General features: G+C 40.1%; 1 long non-coding RNA gene across 1 annotated transcript in view; it reads left to right on the top strand.

Annotated features, from left to right (window-relative positions):
* Positions 1 to 24122, top strand: part of LOC138839192 (uncharacterized) — a 155519-nt gene extending 131397 nt beyond the window's left edge. The window contains exon 3 of the long non-coding RNA XR_011375922.1: positions 23833 to 24122. This is a non-coding gene — a long non-coding RNA (uncharacterized lncRNA). The remainder of the gene's footprint in view (positions 1 to 23832) is intronic.
* Positions 24123 to 24408: the final 286 nt, after the last annotated feature.

Here is a 24408-nt window from a genome sequence, read left to right as displayed (position 1 = left end):
CTCTATCTACCAAGGGCTCTACTTATCTTTTTTCCATTAAATATTTGCCATTTTACTTCTCCTTCAGTGTCCGTGGATTCAGTCTTCAAAACCATAGAGACAATGGACCTAATCCAGTGGTTGCAGTTTTCTGTTATCAAAGCCAACAAACAAAACAGTCCCTATACACAGACTGCATAAGAAGCATGGCTCTAAACAGCACTAATAGTCAACAAAAGCAAGCCTTTAATATTCTCCACCTTCTTAGAGGCAAAGATGTGAAGAAAATGGAGACCTAATGCAATTAAGTACAAATTTTCAGTCTCAAAATCTGGATAATGGGTGGTGAATTTTGATGATGGAAGGAAATAGATAATCATTTCTGGCCTGTCAGCCACATTCAGTGGAAGACTGGGGGCTCTAGCTATGGATTCTAGCAGGAGTGGCTCCTGGTTATTCTAGGATGATTAAATAAAATCTATTGTCTCTTGAGGGTCTTATAGTCCCAACAGAAGAGGTATAGTTTTGCATCATGTAATTCTGCTTAATCAAGATATTCATTTTGTTGGACCATTTGCTGCCACCAAAAATAAACCTGAAAGGAGAAATCCCTCCTAACTGTAAAGATTCTTCTTATGTTATCAGTACAAGGTGATATATACAACATATGTGTGTTTACATACAATACACACTATAGTTTCAATGGTTTCTCCTATGCACTTTCATAATCTAAGATTCTATTGCTTTCAGAGATGTTCTATAACTTGAATTCTTGAGATCCAGTTTTTAGAACCTTTATTTAAACACCTTAGATGAAAATGACTGATTAGATATTGCTCAAAATGTCACTCTAGTTTTATATGTCTTAACTATATCCACAGACATCTAGCATATTCTCTTTTGGCACCTCTTGACATAAAAGCTGAATAGACAAGTACTCTTTACCTGCAAGTAGCCAGGATGGCTGCTTTAATCCTTTTGCTATGTGGAAGCACCTGCTGGTTACCTTGCATCCATGCACTAAGAGAATTTTTAAAATCATGTGGTCCAGTATGTCTTATTGTTGATTGACTTCCTAACTAATTTAGAAAGCTTGTTTTGTGAATAACATGTATTTACAAGTTTCATGGAACCTTTCTTTCTTTTTTTTTTTTTTTTGGGTCCGGTCGTGGGGCCTGAACTCTGGGCCTGGGTGCTGTCCCTCAGCTCTTCAGCTCAAGGCTAGCACTCTACCAGTTGAGCCACAGTGCCACTTCCGGCTTTTTTCTTTTTTGCTTATGTGGTGCTGAGGAATCGAACCCAGGGCCTCAGGCATGCAAGGCAAGCGCTTTACCACTGAGCCACCTTCCCAGCCCCATGGAACCTTTCTTAAGTTTTAATCCAGATTGTGTCAAATATGTGGAACACTTGGAACTGTTCCATGAGAACCTAATATATATTTTCACTTGAGTACATATACAAAGTGCAGGGGTGGAAATCTCTGTTCAAAATTAATTAAAAGTTCTACTATCATGCTGCTATCTTTTTTAACTTCTGCATATTTCATTTCACACTTTGTCCTCTATTTCTCTTTCTCTGTCTCATCTCTTTAATAGGCTATCTGAGATGAGTTGAAGTAAATAAAAACTATCATTGTCATTGACAAATACACATAGAAAAGAAAGGCATTCATATTAGAATTTTATGTAACAGGGATTTGTATTTGCAAGGATTATTCCACTCAACAGAAGTTCATGTTCCCCTCTGAGGAATCAAGAGTCAGAGAAGGTCTTTGAAACAAAGCATAGGCGTGTTTCTGAAGTAGCTCAATGCATTCAGGAGAGTGGTATCTAAGACTGAAGGTAGCAAAGTGAACTTGGCTGATCCTTCATATTCACTGTGTCTCATTGGCTCCCCCTCAATTACTTTGGACCAGTGTTCTAGTTCCTTTTCTGTTCTCACAGTTCTCTGTGTGCTCACCCAGTATAGCACTTGTCTCCTGTGCTGGGATGTACTTGTTCCACAGACTCTTCCCTTTTAGATATGAAACATTGGGAGTACACTGTGGGTCTATCCTGTATCCCCGGAGCCAGTTAGGGAGCCTGAAACTTACTGAGATCTCAAAAAATCATTTCTCAACAGAAAATGAACAACCCTCAAGCCCTACTCTATTAAAAATAAAGTACTATTTATCTAGAGTAAATTTGGCCCCAAGAAATCATGGGAGAGTGGATACTTTCTTTTCTCTGACTCCTCTTAGGAAAAGGTTTCATGGGTATTTACCTTCATTTCTTTCCTTTTTTTGCCACAAGTCATGAGGATAAGTAATATGTAACTAAAGAGACTTAAAACTTGTAAAAAAGAATACCACATAGGACAGCTTGTTTTTCCTTTTTCAAATCTCTCTCTCTCTCTCTCTCTCTCTCTCTCTCTCTGATTCTTTCTTTAATCTCTCATTTCTGGAAACCTTGAGTGCTTATACTAGTCCTTGGCAAAGTAGCTCTTCCGACTTCAAGGTCCATGATGTTTATTTATTTATGTATTTATTTTTTGGGGTCTGGTTGTGGGGCCTGAACTCTGGGCCTGGGCACTGTCTCTCAGCTCTTCAGCTCAAGGCTAGCGCTCTACCACTTGAGCCACAGCACCACTTCCAGCTTTCTTCTTTTTGCTTATGTGGTGCTGAGGAATCGAACCCAGGGCCTCATGCATGCAAGGCAATCGCTCTACCACTGAGCCACCTTCCCAGCCCCCATGGTGTTTCTTATGTGACTTCTCATCTAAATTTCTGGGTAACTTTTAATCTATTATTCTTTGCAGGACTTAATCCTGAATATCACTGTGATCAAAGATGTTAATAGTTATCAGCCAGCAAGTCTCTCTCTGTTTTATCATCATTTGCACTTGGAGTCTTAATGCAAAGAAACGTGAGGTGAATGCTATGTGCACTTGGCCAGGTTCTCTGTCAACACACAGAACTCATTCCCTTTGCTGCTATGTACTTGCTGCTCACAGATGTACCCTTGCCAAGAATAAATGAGGATGCTTTGCCCAAGTATACACCACATTCCTGAAGGCCACATTCAATGACTAGGTATATAAGGAGAAGTCTCCCTGGCCACCTCAGGGGAGAACTCTGAGAAACGTTCCTAATTTCAGATCTCCTTTGACTTTGGCAGAGATTGGTGTAAAAGTTTCATCACAGTTCAACTTCTCTATCTGCTCAACTGACTATCTTATTTCTTTAAAAGTTTTGTCCCTGAGCATCCCAGCTCCCTCTTTCCAAACTTGTTTGTGCAAATCTCTGGCACTAACTACAGTTGTTTGGGATTTGGGGATTTAGCTATTGATGGATGGAAGAGCCTTTGGAAGCTGCAGCTGAAGCATCACTTGGAGGGAGCAATCTATAACTGAAATAATAAGAGCTAATACCAGGGTTATAGAAACATAAAGTAGAATGTTATAATCTACTTGTAATCTCCTTATAATCATAAATATAATACAAAATGTTATAATCTACTTATAGTCTCTCTTGCTGACACTTTTGGGGAGTTGATGCTTATTATAGTTTCACTTTAGTCTATAAGTCCAGAGATGATTGTTTCTAGGCAGAAACTACTCTCAGCAGAGGACACATAAAAGTTTTATTAAGCTCTAATCTATGGTTGCTATCCACCTACTTTGGGCTACTCAAGTATGTAAGTATGTAGAAATGTGGCAGGGTACTGACCATGATGGTCAGGAGCAATCAGGAATTCTGTCCTGATTTGGGGAATGGTTTGTCAACCGGGGAAAATACATTACAGCATCTTTTGATAGTTCCTTGCCAAGTTGATATAACTGGATAAGCATGAGAAAGATATGGTGACTAGGGGCTCAGATGTCTCAGGGATGTGGTGTCAGTCACCCCATCACATGAGCCATCTAACTCAGCTGGATACTGAGAATCTAGAATGTCCAGTAGAAAGAAGATGACAAGTACCACTTATGGTACTGAGAGCAGCTACAGTACCAGGATATAGTATGAGACCAACTTGAACATTGGTGGAACTGTTCCCAAATGGAGTGAATTCATAAGAAGAAACAAGTGGATCCAGTACACAAACCTATTATCCAGCTTCTTCCTCCTTTTTGACAAAGATTTCTTAATTGCCGAAAAGGTCAGCAATTAATGTCAGTGCTATGCTTTGTTTAAAATACCTATTCTGCTAATGCTCTAAGCTGGAGTTACCTGTACCTTTTAAGAACTGCCTTGCCCAAGTTTATGTTTCCCTCCAGTACACTGTCTTCATCCGCAGCCAGTTGATACTGGAGACCTTATCACAATTGGAAGTAACTCCAAAGAGATCACCAGAATGAGCTGAGACCTCTCACACCTGCCTCTTACTTCCTTCTACCCAATTCTACTTCCTTCACTTTTTAAATGATTTTTTTCGAAATGCACCCTCCCCCAAATACCTTTTGCCTTCAAACCTTCACTTCAGAAAGCATCTTTAGAGACTCCAGCTGAAATTGAGTGGTAAGGATAATTTGAGAATAAATAGTAATTTCCTCCAAACTTCAGAGGTAGGAGGTGCCTCTTTTCCAAGGTTTTCCTTAGAAAAGTAGAGAAGTTCTCAATGAGTGGGTAGATGGAACTGAGATCATTTCTTAGACAATAAGATATCCTGTGAGGACTAATAAGTTTATTTTGTGTCATCTGGGATGATTTTAGAATTGATGTTATTATTATTTTTTTTGTCTGTCATAGAGCTTTTGAACTCAGGATGTGGGTGCCGTCCTTGAGCTCTTTTACTCAAGGCTGGTGCTCTATCACCTTGAGCCACAGCTCCACTTCTAACTAATGTTAATTTTAAGAAAGGCAGTGGCTCATACTTTGAAAGTCAGCTAATATTAATTATGCTGATAGTTTATATAAAATCTGGTGCAAAGGATGGCCTACAGCTCATTAGCAGAACATTGGCATGTGTGCAAGAGGCCCTGGTTTGATCCCTGGCACTGTGAGAGATCATGACAAAAATGAAAATAAGTTGACTTTTGAGCCAGAAACTCATGTTTTTAAGTCCCAACTTGCCATTTATGAATTGTGCTGAACAAATCTGTTTTGCGCTATAGTTTTGTCCATTTCTAAAAATGAAATAATACCTACTTGTGGTATATTTGTTTTGTGAGTGAGAATCAAAGAAAATGTCTCTAGGGTGCCTTGGCTTGATGCCCTTAGAGATAACTCTCATATTATGATATTGTTCAAGAAACATTCATTTAGCACAAATCTTTATTAGGTATTATGTGCCAGATTCAGTGCTAGATGCTTAGGGTAGATAGCACAATTGTTACAACTTTTGTTTTTGAAAGGCGCTTACTTATTATCAGCGTAAGAAAGTAGACTTAGCAGCATCTGATACTTACCTGATTCTATAATATCTAATCCTGTTATGCTACAATGCAATTGTCAAAATCAAGACATTGATATTTGTATAATAATGTCAAGAAAAAAGTACAGTAATAATGTCAAGAAAAAAGAACATAGACTTAGTGAAAAAGGTGCTGAATCAAAGATGCTTCTTAGATTCTAATTTGCTCAATATCACAAATGGCAATGATCCTGGATTTGCCATTTACCAAAGCAGTTTATGAATACAATGAACCTTGATCAATGTCACCCCTTTCAACATTCTCACCCATCTCTCTTGTTTGTGGTTTTCTTTTTAATGTGTGCTGGTACCAGGGCTTGAACTCAGGGCCTTGTGCTCTCATTCAGCTTTCTTGCTCACACAAATTCTCCAGCACTTGAATTGTATCTCCAGTTTGGCTTTTTGCTGTTTAGTTGGAAATGAAGTCTCAAAGACTCTTCTGCTTGGGGTTAGTTTTGAACCACTGCCCTCCATGACTCAGACTCCTGAGTAGCTAGTGTTACCAGAGTAAGCCACAGGTGTTTGGCCACACTCTGGATGTTGCAATAGACTTTGTTTTGTGTATATGTGTTTAACAAATTTAATGACCGATGCACTATCACCAGAATTCCATACTATGGCCTACCCGAGGTACCCGAGGCATGGAGTCTGGTGGGGAGCACTACAGCATTGTCAGAAGGAAAATGGGGGGGCGTCACCTAATGTTGATTAGGGGAGGGCAATGACAAGTCAAACCTTTGTCCTTCAGAGAAAACCTGGATCCTATTGCATTTTCACTTCTGAGGATACGTTCTTGTGTAGACCACACCCAATGTCAAAATGAGCTTGCTGCTGGCCAATTCGCAGGCCTTGTAGGCTTGGGGCTGTTCTCCTGAGGAAGAGTTTGTGTGCAGTAGAATTTGCTGTCATTCTCCTAAGTGGGTAGACTCTTGCACTTGCCTTCTCCCACCTTGGTGGTGTGCAGGAGTGGGGGCGGTGGTGGATTTCCACGTGGGGTTTGGACGCGTGGGCCACTGCCACTTTTTTCTCAGCATGGCGTTCATACCCAGAGCCTTGAGAGGCTCATGGAAATTCTTACTGCCAGAGACACTGAGCGGGGTGGTGGATGCGATGGATGCATAGATGCAAGGATGTGATATCTAGATAGGCCTTTAAGAAGGAGCCCTATCTGCAAGACTCTCCTTGGTGTGATGGAGAAGGCTGTATTTTCAGAATTCTTCCCCGAGAGGGAAGATCATGCTGCCTGGGACCACAGCAACTCTACTGAAGGACAATGAAGGGAACAGTGTCTCCACCCGAGCCTTCCTCCTCTTGCTTTTGCTCCAGCCTCCACTCTGTACATGCCTTGTGCATACATTTCAAAACTATGGTTTGAAGGAGCACCTATTTATGAGCAGGCTTGGTTTAATCTGTTTTATTATCATTTTGAGGTAAGAAACCAAAGCTTAGAATGCGTCAATTTTACACTTATTTTTATTTTCAAATTTATATGCATAAGATATATGTGTACTATGGAATGCTAGGTCCTAGCTAGTTAACACACATCCTCACATAATTACTTCTATGATGAAAACAATTAATATCCACTTTCTTAGCATATGGCCACTCACAACTGTCACAGTACTGTGTTATGGGTCTCTTGAAATTGTTTCTCCTATGCAACTGACCGAGAGTTCCCCAATTCTTTGTCCTTCACGACCACTCCTGCCTCTGGCAACCGCCATTTTGCATTTTACTTATATGAGATCAACTTTTCTGGATCCCATGTATGACCAGATTATGTGATACTTGTCCTTCTAACCCAGGATTTATTTCCAGGGCTGTGCTGGGGATGCAGCCCTCTCCATGCCCAGCTCGTTTTCCCTCCCCATCACTTATGGACAGGAAAACATTGGCAAGAAAGAGGCAACTGACAGTAGATAAGCTCTTAGCATGGATTTTATTTAAACGACCTGTAGAGTGGACATTGTGTTGTCATGGTTGCCCTAATCAATGAGATGGATACAGGGTCTTGGGGCTACAGCTGTTTGTCTGATCATTTAACCTTCAGAAGCAGATTTTATTAAAGTGCTCCTGTTGCTGAAAATGAATTACAAAGCTTTCCTTTTTCTGTAGGAAATAAGAGTGCCCAGATGAGATTACACGGCTTCCTATGATATCTAAATAAGATTAGTTTGCTGAAGATCACATTAAAATCCCATTAAAGAGACAGTTCCGCTCCAGCCCCGCTTCTCCTCAGGCAAGTTCTAAGCAAGTTGATGAAAATTGCTCAGGGATGACACACAGGCTTTGAGCGCCCTGTGGAGACACAGGGGGGTGGAGTGGGAATATTACCCCAACTGCGCTCATCAGATGAGCAAGGTCTATGTGCATGGTCCATTACTTACAGATGACAGTTTTTAACTCTAAGGAGGAAAGACTTCAGGGAGCAAATGGTAATAAGATGAAAAGATCTTGAGATGGAGGCAATGGGGTCATCCCCAGAGAGAATCCAGGAAATCATTAATTCATCTTTTCATGTGACAAGGATAACAATATTAATGTTTAAGTATTTATAGCTTTCCCTCAAGCCTGCTTCGGAGGAGGGAGCCTTTGCTCTCCGGAGGCTGAAAAGCCTGGATTTTTGTTGTACTGTTCTTTGTAATCGGTGCAACTTTGGAATTGGCGCTGAGCAGAGTTAAGTTGCTTTTTATTAAGGAGTCATGAAAGCCACTCCACAATACCCAAATAGGACCAACAGGTTGGTTGGAGTTTTGAGACAGTAAAAGAGAAAGCTTGGGAAGAAGAAAAGAAGGGAGATGGAAGAAAGGTATGTTGATGGTTCAGCCTTCAGGAGTGTCAAGCAGATGAGGAGATCTGCAGTGTATCTTCAAGAAGCTTCTATAAAAAACCTAAAACACTTTTCAGTGATTTTAGAGGGATTTAGGACTTACATTTAATTTTTTTAATGTCCATGATATATCTAGCAGATGGCCAAACTTTTGTTTACTGGTTTGTCTGATTTTCTTTTACTAGGGATAGGAGACAGTATGTGAGCCAGCTTTGTGTTACTTTAACAAAATGCATGAGGTAAATGATTAAGAAGAAAGGTTTATTTTGGCTACTGGTTTAGTCAGTTGACTGTTACTTTTGGGCCTGTGGCAAGGCAGCACATTAATGTGGGGAGTGTATGATGAATCACAGCTGCTCACTTTATGGTGGCTGTAAGCAAAGGGAGAGAAATGGAAGGTGGTAATGTCTTCCTCAAGGTCATACCACCAGTGACCCAACATCTTCCCACTACTTTTTACCTCTTACAAGTTCTGCTAACTACCAACAGTACAATGTGCCTTTTGGGAGACATTTCATATACAAACGATATACAGATAGAGACTATTGCCATGCACTAGGGGCAAATAAACAACTGGATTTAATTCAGATACTTCAATAGAAGCCTCTCAGGGAGCAAAGTGGATGCCAAGGAATGGTTCCTTTATGAGACAGCGAGGGAAGCCGGCACGCAAGAGTGTTGGCAATGCTGAGGGACTGATCTGCTCAATGCATGCCAGGGCTTATGCTTGGATATCTCTAATAGTTTGCAAAGGTATCTCTTCCTATCTGTTGTATTGTTCGCCACATCCACTGAAACTTGATGTTCCATTATTACCTGGCTGTTTCTGGGATGGAAGGTTGTGGCTTTCATCAAATGATAAAACAAAGGACAGCGATGAAGATTGATGTTCAGGATACCTTTTGTCTTGAGTGCCTGAATGGGATCAACATCTGGTAGAGCCCTATGCACTGAGCAAATATCTCTCTTCTGTTGAGTTGTAATTTGAAAGAATAAATTCTTAGTGTGACTATACTTAATAGTATAACTTAATTTTATATTACTTGGGTGAAAAATCAGCTTCAGGTTTTTGCCTCTTCAACTATATTTCAACTTTTTTCTTTTGGCTCTGATCTCCCAGGGCTTGAACTCAGAGCTTGGGTACTGTCCTTGAGCTTTTTTTCTCTTTTTTCTTTTGTTCAAGGCTAATGCTCTATCACTTGAGCCACAGCTCCACTTCCCAGCTTTTCTGCTGCTTAATTGGAGATAAGAGTTTGATGGGCTTTCCAGTGTGGGCTGGCTTCAAACTGTGATCTTCAGCTCTCAGCCTCCTGAGTACCTACAGGTGTGAGGGACTCACACCTAGCCTCTTTAGCTCTTTTTATTTTGATGAATATAGTCTGTGTTAAAGATTTTATTTAAACATTTCAAAGTATTTATTTCCAAAGTCACTGAACACAATAAAACCTAAAATGAAGATCTAATAGAATTGATTATTCAAAACTACCACTTTACTTTTTTTTTTGGTAGGTTGTAGGACTTGAACTCTGGGCTTGGATGCTGTCCTTGTGCTCTTCAGCTCAAGACGAGCACTCTACTGCTTGAGCCACAGCACCACTTTAAAATGTATATAATTCTTGAAAAAATTTTCCCAAATACAAAAATAAAATCAATTAGTAAATATAACAACTTTCTAACACCTTTCCAGCTTACTGTATGATTTAACAAGGTATTTATAGATTTTTATCTTAACTGAGAGGATTTTTTAAAAAGCAATATGTCCATCCATTTGGTAATCACCAGGGAAGATAAAGAAGTATTAGTTATATAAATCTGGCTTATAGGTCAGCTGAACAACACCACATTTATTCTTGTACAAATTCTCATTTGAGCCATTGAAAACATGTAGTATAACACATTTTTTCCCCCTAGGCCATGTTTTAAAGAGGAAATTAGGGCTTTTAAGGCCAAATTCATGTTCAGCTAAGTGAGCAAGTAATGAAATTGTAGAAATAAGCTAACTTTATGATTTCTCTAATGGTGGTGATGGAGATGACTGTAAGACTGCTGACCCTTGTAGAGCTAAGAGGAGTCATCTGTGAATCTAGTTTACAGGTAAGGAAATAAAATTGAGAGATTAATCTCAGATTTCTATTATTTCCAATGTCATCAGGTCACAAATGTAAAAAGTTCACAAACTCTTCTTCAGCTTTCTAGTTTCTAGTAAATAAATTCACATCTCCACATTATTATTATTGTTGATGTTTCTTTGCTTTGTAGAAATTGCCCTGACTAATTTCGTTTGTTGTTTTCCTAGCCTCTCTCTCTCTCTCTCTCTCTCTCTCTCTCTCTCTCTCTCTCTCTCTCTCTCTCTCTCTCTCTCTCTCTTTCTCTCTCTCTCTCTCGTGTGTGTGTGTGTCCTGGTGCTTGAACTCAGGGCTTGGGCACTGTCCCTGAGCTTTCTGCTCAAAGCTCTACCACTTGAGCCACAGCTCCACTTCTGGCTTTTTTTGGGTAGTTAATTGGAGATGGCTGGCTTCAAATCACAATAATCAGATCTTGGCCTCCTCAGTAGCTAGGATTACAGGAATGAGCCACCAGCACTTGGTTCTTCTAGCATTTTTACATTTTAATATTTTTGCAAGCTCATAATGACCATATATGGCTTGCCCTTAGAAAGTGAGCTCTCCTTATTTCTTTTCACTTGTGCATAACATTTGCTATGAATAGTTTTTGTTGTTAGCTTTGACTTTCATCCTTTTCAGAGGAGATGGGTTTTTGTGTTTATTTCTAAAAACAAAACAAAATTGTTTTAGATCAGTGGGAAAACTTTTAAGTTGTTTCATGTTGTTTCCTTGAGACTGCTATTAGAGACTTTCCATTCCCATCTGGTTGTGCTATTGTGTAGAATACTATTCATGTTCATAGCCCTGATGCTGCTTGTACTTGGGCTGGGGTGGGATGTGGGATGTGAATGTCATCTGCTCTTAGTTGCTAAGGAAGGATCAACAGTCGCCTTTATCTGGAGAAATTAAGATCTCTAGGTTTTGTTTTTGAAGCAAGAGAGAAGGCTAATAGAGAATGAACCAATTTTCTTTGCTGTAATTTGGTTGAATAGGACTTTATGGTATGGGTAATGTATTAGAAGAGGCTGAGAGTACAGCTCTCACCTTGCTTTATCCTTCCTGGAGGTATGGCCTCAGAAGAAGATGCGAGTCAGGCGTCTCTCTTTTCAATAGCACTTCACGGCTGTCACAAGATGGATTAATTTGTTTCATCCTCTACATCCTCTATTGTGTTTTTCTTAAGGCAGATTCACTTTGTTCTGAAATTTCATTCTTCCTCTTAAAATGAATGAACAGTGATTAATTTTCTGCTGTTTGTTTTAACTATGAAAATGAGCTTGACCCACACTAAAAGTAATTATGTGATAACTACCTGGGATCTTTTGAACTTCAGTAACAGAAATAAAAAAAAAACATTAAATGAGGACAAATGGAGGATGAGTAAATACTTGAAACAATGGAATTTCAACAGGAGTACTTTTATTGGGATTGCAAAATACCACAGCATATTTATTTATGGGGAGATGGCTAACACATTTCTTAATGCATCTATAGGTGTCACTGTTGAGATGCAGTTTTAAAATGAGCATCACCCAGACTAGAATCTGAAAAAAGGCTGCTGGGATGGACTTTATATAGTACTTTTAAGAAATTCTTGTACATACATATTATACACACACACACACACACACACACACACACACACACACACATAAATATATTTGTATATACATATAGATGGGGACACACAAACATACACACATTTATATCATATATAAACTTGTCTAATATAAGTGTAGTATTTGAGTTTGATCTCCTTGCATAATTGTTAATTATTATTGTATATTTTATTATTTGAAACAAAACCAGCTTGGACAAGGAAAATGACATCTAAGGATCTACTTCTTAGAATTTGTTTAAACATTTGTAGTAAGCACTCTGGAGAAATCAGTGTTTTCTCTTTTCTTCCCTTTCTCTTCTGACTAGTGGGTCAAGCCAGCTAGTCATAGTCATAAGGCTGTGTGGGCAGGATTCTCCATCAGAGAGTGACTTTCCCTCGCCTTGGAAACCAACATGGAACCATAGTATGTAACTCACATCTTGTTCTCTGAAAGGATTTTTAAGTTAAAGACAAGAAACATTTCAACCTATCAGGATTCTAGGCCTCTGACTTTGTAAGAATTCCCACCTTTACCTTTTTTTTTAATCTTTTGGATATATGGTAATTTGAGAATTTGAGGAAATTGCTCAGTGGGCCTAAGCCTCAGGAAGTAGAGTGATCTGTGTTTTGTATATATTGATATACTTCTAATTTCTTTTTTTTTCTTTTAAAAAGAGCTCCTTGTACTAATATTTGAGTTAGTTTAATTATTAAGCAGTTACTGCTCTTTGATTACATACATCTTATTTTTCTGGCTAGGGATTTAGAAAAATGGTAGGGACTATCCTGATCTTTCAGTGTCTCAGTGTGCCACCGCAATGAGAGGAGCTCAGTGGTGAGTCCCTATGGAATATAAAGAGGAGAGCTGCCACATTTTCCGGAATATCAGTTGTTTCAGAGATGCTTGCCTGGTCAAGTTGAATAGTGCTCCCTGGGAGGCAGAAGGCATATCACAAAGGGGTAGGCAGGCACTGCAGGTGTGTACAGGGGCAGTGAGCAGTTAGATTTGGGCTGAAGGATGGATGATGGGGGTGGAGGAGAAGCAGCACTTCATATGGGGTCTTTCCTGTAGGATGCCTCACTGTGTTATACCCAAAGAAAATGACCCCAGTAGTTAGTACCACAGACATGTCTTTTGGCTCCTGGTTCCCAACATTTCTTAGCTATTCATGTTCAACTTCTTTCAAGCAGAGCAAAGGAGGTTTCTAAATGGGCAGTTTTTGTGTTAGAGTCAAGTCTTACTGAGGTTTCAGTAGATAGCGATTGTTTTGACAACTTACTCTTCTTGGTTAATGAGGTCAAACAGAAGGACTGTGTGGATGGGTTTTCTGGACTGATGTGAGTAACACAAATTTAGTTGTAAGTGAATAAGAAGTTTAGAACTTGTGTTAAAAGCAGCTATCTGCTGTGCGTACTGAGTGTTAGCCACTGTCTTGTAGCTTACACGAAACAGCCAATATTTCTCTAGTTCTCTTTGTGCTAGACCACATTCAAATGTTTCATATATGTTACCACACTCCATAATCACTGTCATGTAGACAACAGTATTGTCCTAATTTTACTGCTAAAGAAATGAGATGTGAAAAAAATAGATTTATGCCAGATTGTAAGGCTAGTAAGAGACTGAACTTGGATTTGAACCCTGGACTGTCTGATTATAGTGACCCATTACCTAGTAATTGGCTATTATATATTAGTTAATGACAATATATAATAAGCTACTTTCTTTCTTGGTGTAGGTACTGGGGTTTGAACTCTGGGTTTGGGCACTCTCCTTTTGCTTTTTCACTCAAGGCTGGCACTCCACAACTGGACCCACAGCTCCATTTCTGGATTTTTTTGCCAGTTAATTGAAGGTAAGTGTCTCGGATTTTTCAGCCTAGGACAAACTTTGAACTGTGATCCTCAGATCACAGCCTCCTGAATAGCTAGGATTACAGGATTATATCACCCAGCTGATCAACAACTGTTAGAAATAAAGAACAAGCATGAACTTTTTAGGGGATGGAGGTTTATGGTTAGCCAGAGAGGCACAGTAGTATTAAAAACTCTTCCCATCAATTCTGGAGGAGCAAAGGGTAATGAGAATTCTCTTTACTCTTGGAAGATGATCACAGCGACCAGCTCTTCAAAGAAAGAAAGAGAAAAGAAAGAAGAGAGCAAAAGGAAGGAAAGAAGGAAAGAAGGAAGGAAAGAAGGAAGGAAGGAAAGAAGAAAGGAAGGAAAGAAGAAAGGAAGGAAGGAAGGAGAAATGGTGAAAGGATGGAAATTAGTTCTGTCGTTTTCTCAGAAATTAGTTCCTAAGTAAATGCTAGACATAATCCCAAATGGATGAGTCAGACTCAAGAGTCTTAAGAAAATGTACATGGAAACTATAAATGTTTTTGTTTTATTTCATGTGTATGGAGGAACAACAGTATCCTTGGGGCTGCACAGATTCACAAAGACATCACTCCTGCCCTAAGGGTTTACAATGCAAGCAGTCAGATTTGAAATACTTCTTTTTTAAAATCAGATCTGAATGTGGCACGTCATGCACCCTATTTTGCTTCCCTCCATTTAAAATTAGTGCTTATTCCCAGGGTGACTGACTCCCGACATTTTACTGATTTCACTCGATGATTTCATGAAAGGAAAAGTAGTATGTGCTCCAAATGTTTTATTCTCTGCAGCAGTTCTACATCAAAAGTGATACGCACCATTTTGTGTGTGTGAGCAATCAGCTAGGTCTATTAGCTTGTCTTGATAAATTGAAATGGCACATTGAGTGCTGAAGGAGTCAGAAAGAAATGCTAGAAAAAAGCCATTCACCTGTAAATTTACCACCCCAAGTGCACAGTAGGTAATTTACAAGGTCCTGACAATCCCTGAGTGAGTGTTTAGGACACGCAGTCTTTGTTGTTCATTGCCTGCCATGGTATAGAAGAGGTTGACTGAGAGTATACGTCTTGTGGCAGAAGAGCAGGCACAGCCTCATTCCTTTATCATTTTATCTCATTTGATCTTCCCATAGAAGGGAGGGTACTATTGCATAGTCAAGGGGTCTGTTGCTCAGAGAGAGGCTACATGACTGGCTCAAGATCGCAGCGCAAGTAAAGGTGGGATCATGATTAGATCCTCTGTGTGGCCACAAAGCTGAGCCTAACCTGTGCCATTTAGAATCATTTGTGAGTACCATTACCTCCACTGGTTAAACCTTTGCAGTAGCTTCTTTTGTAGAGGCAAGAATTCAGGATTATTTTTTCTAGATTTTCTCTATCTATTTTATGGAGCACTAGATAATTCCAGGGTTTTCATTGTGAGTTAAAGTTGAAATCCAAAGTGATGATAAATCATCATTCATACTTCTTCTCAACAGCAGCTGGGCACTGCCATTTGGCTGTGTGTGGACCCCTCAGGAAGAAAGGGCTGTCTATATCAGGGAAGACTGGCAGAAAAGTCTCAGCTTGGTAATCAGCTAGAGTGATAGCAGAAATTAGTGAGCAGCCACTGGAGGTCAAGGATGGTGTAGAAACCTGAGTGCTTCAGATATTGGAAAGTACCTAGTAATTCCTAGTAATGCGGAGTTTGCACACTGACCCCCAATCTCTAATGATACTGCAGTTTAACGATCATATCATTAAATCAGTTGTTTTCGGATGGCAACATAGCCATTAAACCCTGCTCCTAGGGCTGGACACCAATAATTAGGCTTAAGCAATGTGAAATTGTGGTGTATTTACGGTCATCCTTCAAGCATCTGAAAAGAACCAGCCCTTAGGTATGGTGCATTCACAGCAGAAATGCTGGAATGAACACCAGGCTTGAGAAAGACTTGGCTCCATTACAGAAGTAACTGCAATATAAATGCATCACTGGTTCATTCATTAGATTTCTACAAACATCATGGTGTGCAGAGCACTGTGCTGGGCTCTGCAGCTCAAAGTCAGGGATTATTTGGCTGTATGGTGAAGAAATGCCAGGTGGCCCCAATGGATTGTGTTTTTGTAAATTCATGGATTTCTTTTTCTCAAATGATCAGTGGGGAATTTAAAAAAATGCAAGAGGAAATTCAGGGCACAGTTCCAAACTTCTCATTACATTAGTGCTTGGCAAATGACCAAAGAGTCCAAGAGAAAACTTAGGATCATTAGAACCAAAACAAAACAATAACCACAAATCTATAGTAGATAATCAAATAGGGTGCAGAAAAGTAACAGCTTTTTCTGGAGTGTAATGCTTTAGTTTCATAAGGAATCCAGAGTGGTCATTAACTAGTTGTGTGATTTACAAACTTTCTTCATATCTGTGACCTTCCAGAAGAGAGGATCTTCTGCTCGGAAAGGTCTCCATCTCCTTGTCTGCTGCCCACAGTATTTGTGCCACCTCCTCCTACAGATGAGTCACTTTGTGTCCTCCTTGTATCCTGGTTCCATGCACTTGCCTCTCCCCAGGGTATCACTGTAGCCATCTCTCCTCTTTTTACCACTTAAAAAAATCTCCTAGATTATCCACATGAGTGCACAAAATGCCTCACTATCTCCCCTGTCAATCATACTGTTATCTTCAGTTTTTTTTTCAGCTTCTCCTTGTTTTTGCTGTATAGGAAAACTTCCCCAAGCATAGACTTCTCTACACCTCAGCTTCTTGTCCATTAACTCTAGCTCACAGCAAGCTTGTGTTCCTGAGATTCTGCTAACATACTCTTATAAGTCAGAATGCTCACGTAGTGTTTCATGTTGATGGTCATGTTTCCCCCTCTTTTGACCTAACTGGTTTTGTGATACTGTTTGTAATCCTAGTTCAAAGCTTTCCTCATAAAGCACCATCTTTTTTTCCCTCCTGATCCCTGTCTATTCCATAGACTCCAGTCCCACTCCCTGAGCTGCTCTGTCTTCTTGACTTTCCGATGTGAGAGAGACTCAGAGCTCAGTGTGTCATATTTTTCTCTGTCTTTGTTTCACTCCCAAGGTGAACGTGTTGCTTCCCATGTGTTAATGTCCATCATAAAGTGAAGATGCTCTCAAACTTGTGCTTTTCTCCTGTTCATTCACTTCCACATTTAAGTTCATCTTCTGTAGTACCCAGAGTCTTGGAACCCCCCCCCCCCCCCCCCCCCCCCCCCCCCCCCGTAAACCACCAGAGACCTTGGACAATGCAAGCGGCAAAGAGTCGTTTATTAACGAACTCGCGAGCACCGACCTCATGCACACCGTTGTAGGGGTGTTAGCAAGAGGCCCTGAAGAAAGGGTTACAGCACGTTTTATACATTTTAAGGTAGGGGCAGGGCCCCAGTAGACACTCACAGCAAATCACTATGCCACGCGGGAAATTTTGTAACACTCTTTGTAAAATGATTGGCGCAGGGTGACTCGAGGGGGATGGATGGTTGCTTTGGATGGTAAGGGTTAGGGGGAATTCTCATAGGTACAGGCTTGCGATTGGTTGATATTTGGCCTAGTTTGCTGGTCTTGCCAGATGGTCATTATCTCGGGGTCCAGTTCTCAGAGGAGGATCCGGAATATGTGTTAGCCATTGTTCCGGACTCTGGGAATGTCTGGGGCTTGAGGTCAGCAGTTAGTTATCTATCATGGCGGTTACATTCTTTAGAGTTTGTTGACACTGACCTATCTTTATACTTTAACGTTAGCAAAAGCAAGTTACAGAAGCGAAGTCAGCAGTTAGTGACTGCAAAATGGTGAATATAATTCTCAGTTCTTCACTTCCAGTCTTGAAGCACCTATTTTTTTTTTTCTTTTTGGTGCCAATCCTGGAGCTTGGGTGCTGTCCCTGAGCCATTTTGCTGGAGACAAGTATTCTATCACTTGAGCAAGAGCTCCACTTCTGGCTCTTTTTTTGGAAGTTAATTAGGGATGAGTCTCACAGAGTCTACCCTGAGATCTTAGCTTCCTGAGCAGCAGTTATGATCCCCGCCCTGTGCCCAGCAGCTCCTACTTTTCAACAGGTCTAGAGCCATTTCTTATTCCTGTTGTCTTGATCACTTGGCCCAGTTCTCTTGGACTGTTGTGAAGACCGCTAACTGTTCTCCACATCTTCCTCTAGTCTGTTCTCCTCAAGGCTTCCTGAGTAATCTTTTTTTGTGGGTAAATTCCATTGTGTCATTTTTCTACATCCTTCTAGTAACTTCCTAGGACACTTAGAAAAAAACCCATTGCTTCAATATAGCCTACAATACTTTGTAGTATTTGTCACGTGTTTGCATTCAGTTCTATCTCTTGGGTCCCTTGAACTTGCCAAAGCTGCAAGAACCTTCCAGGCTCCATCCCTGGCTCTTTATTCCTCTAGAGCAAACTTGTCACATGCTCTCTGTGGCTCTCGACCATCATCAAGTCACTGTTCTAGTGCCACTGAGTCATTGGAAACCCTCTGTGTGATACCAGCTACTGTTGTTCTTTTATCTGTACACTTGATTATTTTCAAACTAAACACTGATATACTCTGTGTGTGTGTGTGTGTGTGTGTGTGTGTGTGTGTGTGTGTGTGTGTTTGTGTTGGGCAATACCAAGCTTCAGTTGTGGTGCCTTCTCTGATCAGCTTTTCTCCCTTATACATTTGTGTGACCTCAGAAGTCCTACCTGCTCTTCTTATCTGTAAGACAATATTTATAGTCTTCCCTCATGGCCACTGCTCTTATTATTCCAAACCTTCTTACACATATTTCAAGTTCACACTGCTTTCCTGAAATTTTCCCTGAGAAAATCAGCCTAAATGTCCTTTGAACTTTGTAATGATTCCCTTTTATCCTCCGTTGTTCTCTTCATGTCTCTTGCATCCTAACAGTGTGCGTATATTTTATCTTGTGGTCTAAAATATGTATGAAGCAACTGTACAGAGAGGGCAGTTAGGAAACATTTGTTAGCTAATGAGGACCTGACCCTGAGTAATACAATGATCACAAAATGGTTTCCATTTATTATTATATAAACCTTATTATTCATCTCAAAAGTTGAGAATAAGGTATTGCTTTATTGTCTAAAAAGATATTAAGTGGGTATAGACTAAGCAGGTTAATACGCGGTCTGAAAGGGGCCAGGTCTAACTGGGAAGGAAAGTATAGAGGGGACTCTAGAGGTCTCATCCTGCAGCCACTCTTCCTTGTTCCATCATACTGTGTCCACAGTACCCAGCTGCTGCAATGGCTGGAGGTGCAGCCGTGGTCAGTGAGAATAGACACTGTCAGGACAGGACAGCTGAATGTACACTTGACAAAGGTGACAGGTTTGCCCAGGTGTAGAGCAGGTGGAGAAAGGCTGAGGAAATCTATCAAAGGAAATTGTGTGGTTTGGGTCTGGGATGGATGGTGAATTTTCTTCCAAGGAGCCAAATCTAGGAAAGAAAAGGTCAACAAGTTTTTTCTCATGTTTTCCACTGCTGTGAACAAAGTTAGTTATGGATGGAGACACATGCATGACAGGGGAGATTCTAAGAAACCTGGAAAGAAGTGACAAGGACATATAAGGTCAGATCTTGTGCAGAGGGAGGCACCTGACGAAATTGACAACTTCCTTTTAACCTTCCTTCCTTACAACAAAAATACCTACCTCAGCCCGGCAGAGTCGATGTTCTTTCTAAAATGTACAGACAAGGGTCTGTTTACATTAGTGTTTTTCAGAGTGTAGGTTCCTAATTAGTAGCAGAAGAGCCACCTGGGAACTCTTTGGGGATGCATGTTCTCAGGCTGTACCCCAGATTCCCTGAAGGAAAAACTCTCGGGTTGGGATCAGCTGTTGAAGGCTTAATATGCCCTCTGCGTATTTATATAGCTCAAGTTTGAGAACTACAGACTATGCCTTTCTCCTGTGACTCCAATTCTCTTTCCCTATGCTTTATATATCTTTGTTTTATCCCCATATATTAAAATTTTCTATATTCCTCAAAGTTAAATTAGGCCTTCTCAACTTGGGTTGGCTTTCCTTGATCAACTCAGCATACACAGATTTCTTGTATTTGTGACTTTTCTTTCCTTGATATTGATATTGTTTCCTTTTGTATATGTGTGTACTGCAGCTCTGAACTATTCTAGGAGATTTTTTTTGCTGCTGGTGACACTTATTTGTAGTCCTCATGGTTCCTCCTACATAAGAAGTGTACAATAAATGCCTCACGGTGACAGATGAAACACAGTGCCTAAATATTTTATTTCTGACTATCCATCATTTTACGTGCCTATGTATAACATAAAAGTAGAAGAATTCTTCTGCTAACAAAGGAGGAATATTTTTTTATTTTGTTGTATTGCTTCTTGTCCCAGAAAGGATTTAAGGAGACTTAAAATGTAGCAAAATAACATATATTAGGAACAAGAAAGAAAAGAAAAGGCAAAGCAAGGTTAGGGACATAAAGTGGATGCAGAAATGAGACTAACATAAAAATGCTACTATATAGTACAATACTGCAATAGATCAGTGGGAAATTTAGCTCTCAGTGTTCTTATCAGGGATTCAGAAAATAATGGCTTTTAAGTCCTAAACAGAAGTAATCATAGATTTACTTTTCATGAAGTCATATGAGTTTGAGTCATTTCCCAGTTCCTTTTTCTGTTTGTGGATTGCCCAAGCAACTGATCTGGGTCTTTGAAAGGAGGGTTCCAGGACATGATGGTTCTCATCATACGTAGAAAGGTGACCATTACTGTGACCAGACAGTAGAATATCCTATCTTCTCTCTCTAGCTGTGGGAGGACCTTGAAGGGCTGAGAAACATCTTGAAGGAAGCTAAGCTTTATTAGAACAGGAAGAGTAGAGACAGAGTCCATCTCCTAAATATCTCCGCCATCAGCAAAAACATCTAAGGTGATAAAACCATAAATTATATATGATTTAGAGTCTATTTTGGATCATGATAGATGGAATTTATTTGAATTAGCTAAGATTTACAATGGGAATAATTTATTATAAAGCATTCCAAGGCATGTACAGAGGCTGTAAGAAGAGAGTCAGAAAATGGAGAGGTATAAGGAGTGCTTTATTTAGTCCCTGCTATCATTTTCCCTCTCACTGTTTTTAGGATTTATTCTTTTATAGCAGAATGTTACTTGCAGCTCTTTCATTTACATGGTGGGAGGGAAGTGGCCAACTTGGTAACGGATCATAAACATAGACCCGAGTATTCTAGCCTGTGGATATCCTAATGTATCAGATCTGTGGTAAGACCCAAGTATACACATGCTAACAAAAGTCTCCAGGAAATTGTGACTATCAGCCTGAATTTGTGAATCCTTCAGCTGCCTGATAAATTGGTCGATAATTCACAAAACATGATATGAAATGTGTTATGGCCAAGGCAGTAGAGCCAGAGCAACTTCCTGTACATTGTATTGTGTTCTAGGTACACACGGCTTGTTTCCTCCAAGCCTGTTGAGAGGATGACCTAGCAGAGTCAGCTCTCACTTCAGAGGCCATGTGTTTGAGAGTGTATGAGTGTATGTGTATGGAGCCTTCATGCTTTTGTGGCACATGTATGTATGTTCACATAGGTCTAGAGTATGTGCATTTGTGTGCTGTATGCATATTTGTGGTATATATGTACACGTGTGTATGCGGAGGTGATGTGTGCTTGCATGTTTGTGGTATATGGGTTAAGTATACTTGAGTGCTATCTGTGTCTGTGTATGTGGGGGCATGAGTCTGTTTACTTGAATTCATGTGGGTATTGGGGTGCATGCTTAGGTAGTAGGTATGGATAGGTGTGGTATGGTGTGTGTTTGGGTACATGTATGGGTGTAGACAAAATCAATGTGAGGAAGGTGTGGATTGCAGGGCATACTTCTGCCTTGGGTTCAGAAAGATAATGTGCTTTGCTATATATGTTGCCCCTGTTGCAAACTAGTCTTGCTTGGAATGCTAGATGCAGTTTTTTTTAATTAAGCATGTACTGTAGGTTTAGCGCTAATTTGCAAAACAAGTTGTTGAAACAGAGCTTTTCCCTTTTTTTTTTTTCTGAAGAGAGACAGAGAGGAAGTAGAGGTGATGGGGCTGGGATCAAGTTTATGGTTTTTGATTTGGAGAATGTTTTAAAATGAGAAAGCTTAGGAAAATATCTGAATAACCAGAGAGACATTGATAGGAGATTCTTGGACTCATCTCTTGTGTCACTAAACAAAGTTTAGAGGGTCATCTCTCCCTCCTGCTATCTCATGATGTGGTTTTCCTTTGTTCTCCTGTTGGCTGATGAGCTATCAGAAAATCAGGCAGATGTTTTAGCCTCTGTAATAATAATAGTACTGGTATTTATCTAGTTTTAGTGGTGAAACTGATCATTTATTATTCCTCAATGCATCAGGTACCAAATTGGGAGATTATCACATTTCTGACAACTCAACAGGTCTGCATACTTAGTGCCATTTGACAGATGAAACTGAAGTTCTGGGAAGCTAAATAGGTCCAGGATGGTCACAATGGGCATAAGTGCCAGGAAGGATTTGTTAGCATGCAGGCCTGTTTGTTTTTTGCAGTAATGCCTTCCATAGCTTCTATGGATCCTGGGGGATGTGTTCAGGCCCCAGATGCTTCTCTCTTCTTTCCTTCACCTCAGCAGGACGATTTCTTTATACCTTGGCTAACATGTTTTCTTTAATTCTGCAAGTGAAGGCAAGAACAACTACTTGTGTATGACCCTTTGCAGACAGAGAGTTTCAAAATTTAATAACTGTCTCTTGGAGTTAGTCAAGGAAGTAATTAACAGCAGGGCACAGAGGGCAACCCCAGCCTCCAAAGTCTGGCATTGGGAAAGTCGACTCTCATCATTAACACATGATTAAGTAGTTTATCATGTGAAGGCAGTATTGGTGGAGTGAATGCAGTTATTTGTATTTATTAGAGACCTAATTTTGTTTTATTTCTCTCACAAGACCTGGAAGGATGGGAAGGGGTTGCCTTAAGGCAAGCACAGGAGAATGGTCTCTGGCATGTTTAGGACTAAAGAGAGGGAAAATATGGATTGGAAAAAATGTATAATTAATAAAGAAAAGTGAAATTGGGTGCCGGTGGCTCACACTTGTAATCTTAGCTATTCAGGAGGCTGAGATCTGAAGATCATGTTTCAAAGCCAGCCCAGTCAGGAAAGTCTGTAAGACTCTTATTTCCAATAAACCACCAGAAAACTGGAAGTGGCCCTGTGGCCCAAGTGGTAGAGAACCTGCCTTGAGTTGAAGAGCTCAGGGAGAGTGCCCAGGCCCAGAGTTCAAGCCCCAAGAGTGACCAAAAAAAAGTGACATAGGGATGTACTTTCATCTCCATTTTTGTGAGTGATATAGTCCAGAAAGATTAAATTATCTATCTAAATTATTTTAAATACCAAGAAAGAAAGTGTAGTTTTGCTTTGGTTTGATCTTAAATTTTAGCTTTTGCCCTTTAAGCCTACTGACATATGGATCAAGGCAAAATTCAAGATCTGTGAGTAATCTGAATGTTGAATGCTGATAAGGAGATAGAACCAGAAGAGAAGATAGAAAGAACTTGACCAACCTCACTCATGTAACTGTAACCCCTCAGTACAGTATTTTTACAATAAAAAAGATTTTAAAAAAAGAACTTGACCATACAAAAAGATGTGGCAGATTGTCTCCAAACCTCTAAACCTTGCTGTTAATGTTCTGCTCTTTTTACAAAACCCTTTATAAAATAATAGCTTCACACACCATCTTAAAAATGGCATACAGGGGGCTGGGAAGGTGGCTCAGTGGTAGAGAGCTTGCCTTGCATGCATGAGGCCCTGGGTTCGATTCCTCAGCACCACATAAGCAGAAAAAGCTGGAAGTGGGGCTAAGGCTCAAGTGGTAGAATGCTAGACCGCTAGCCTACAGCTGAAGAGCTGAGGGACAGCGCCCAGGGCCAGAGTTCAGGCCCCATGACCGACAAAAAAAAATGGCATACAGGTCAAACATCCCTCTCAACTCACTCCTCCCCTCATTTTTTTTTCTTTTTACAGATAATGGACCACAGGCTCAAGAGAGGAGAGACATTACCTCCTTTGTCAGTTCTGTAATAACTCTTCTATTAAAAATTGCAAAAATGGGGGGATGGGGGGAGGCTGGGAAGGGATATGAAGGGTAAACAAAGGAGGAGGCTGCAATGCTTGATAAGAAATGTACACATTATCCTGCCCATGTAATTGTAACCCCTCTGTACAGTATGTTCACAAAAAAAAAATAAAATGAAAAAAAATTGCAAAAATGTTCTCTCTCCCTACCCTATGTTCTAGACACTCTTTATCCTTTGCTACTGATTTTTCTGGATGCTAGTCTGGCCACACACCCCCATTTGCCTAAAAGTCCTGTTTATACCTACTGCTCTCAGTAATTGTTAGTAGCACTTTCTTCTATTTTTCTAAACTATTTTAAATTGGAGGACAATTATCTGGTGACCTTTTTCAGAGGCCTTAACACCTTCTCCCACACGGTATTATTCACTCTTCTTTCTGTGTTTATTGTTTGTAGTCAGACCTCCCCTTCTTGAATGGAAGGTCTGTAAAGGAAGTGGTTTGGTTTTGTTTATCACTAGTACT

Source organism: Dipodomys merriami, unplaced genomic scaffold (assembly GCF_024711535.1).
Source record: "Dipodomys merriami isolate MVZ:Mamm:240054 unplaced genomic scaffold, mDipMer1.0.p SCAF_1, whole genome shotgun sequence".
NCBI classification, from domain to species: domain Eukaryota; kingdom Metazoa; phylum Chordata; class Mammalia; order Rodentia; family Heteromyidae; genus Dipodomys; species Dipodomys merriami.
This window is presented reverse-complemented; position numbering and strand designations above follow the sequence as displayed.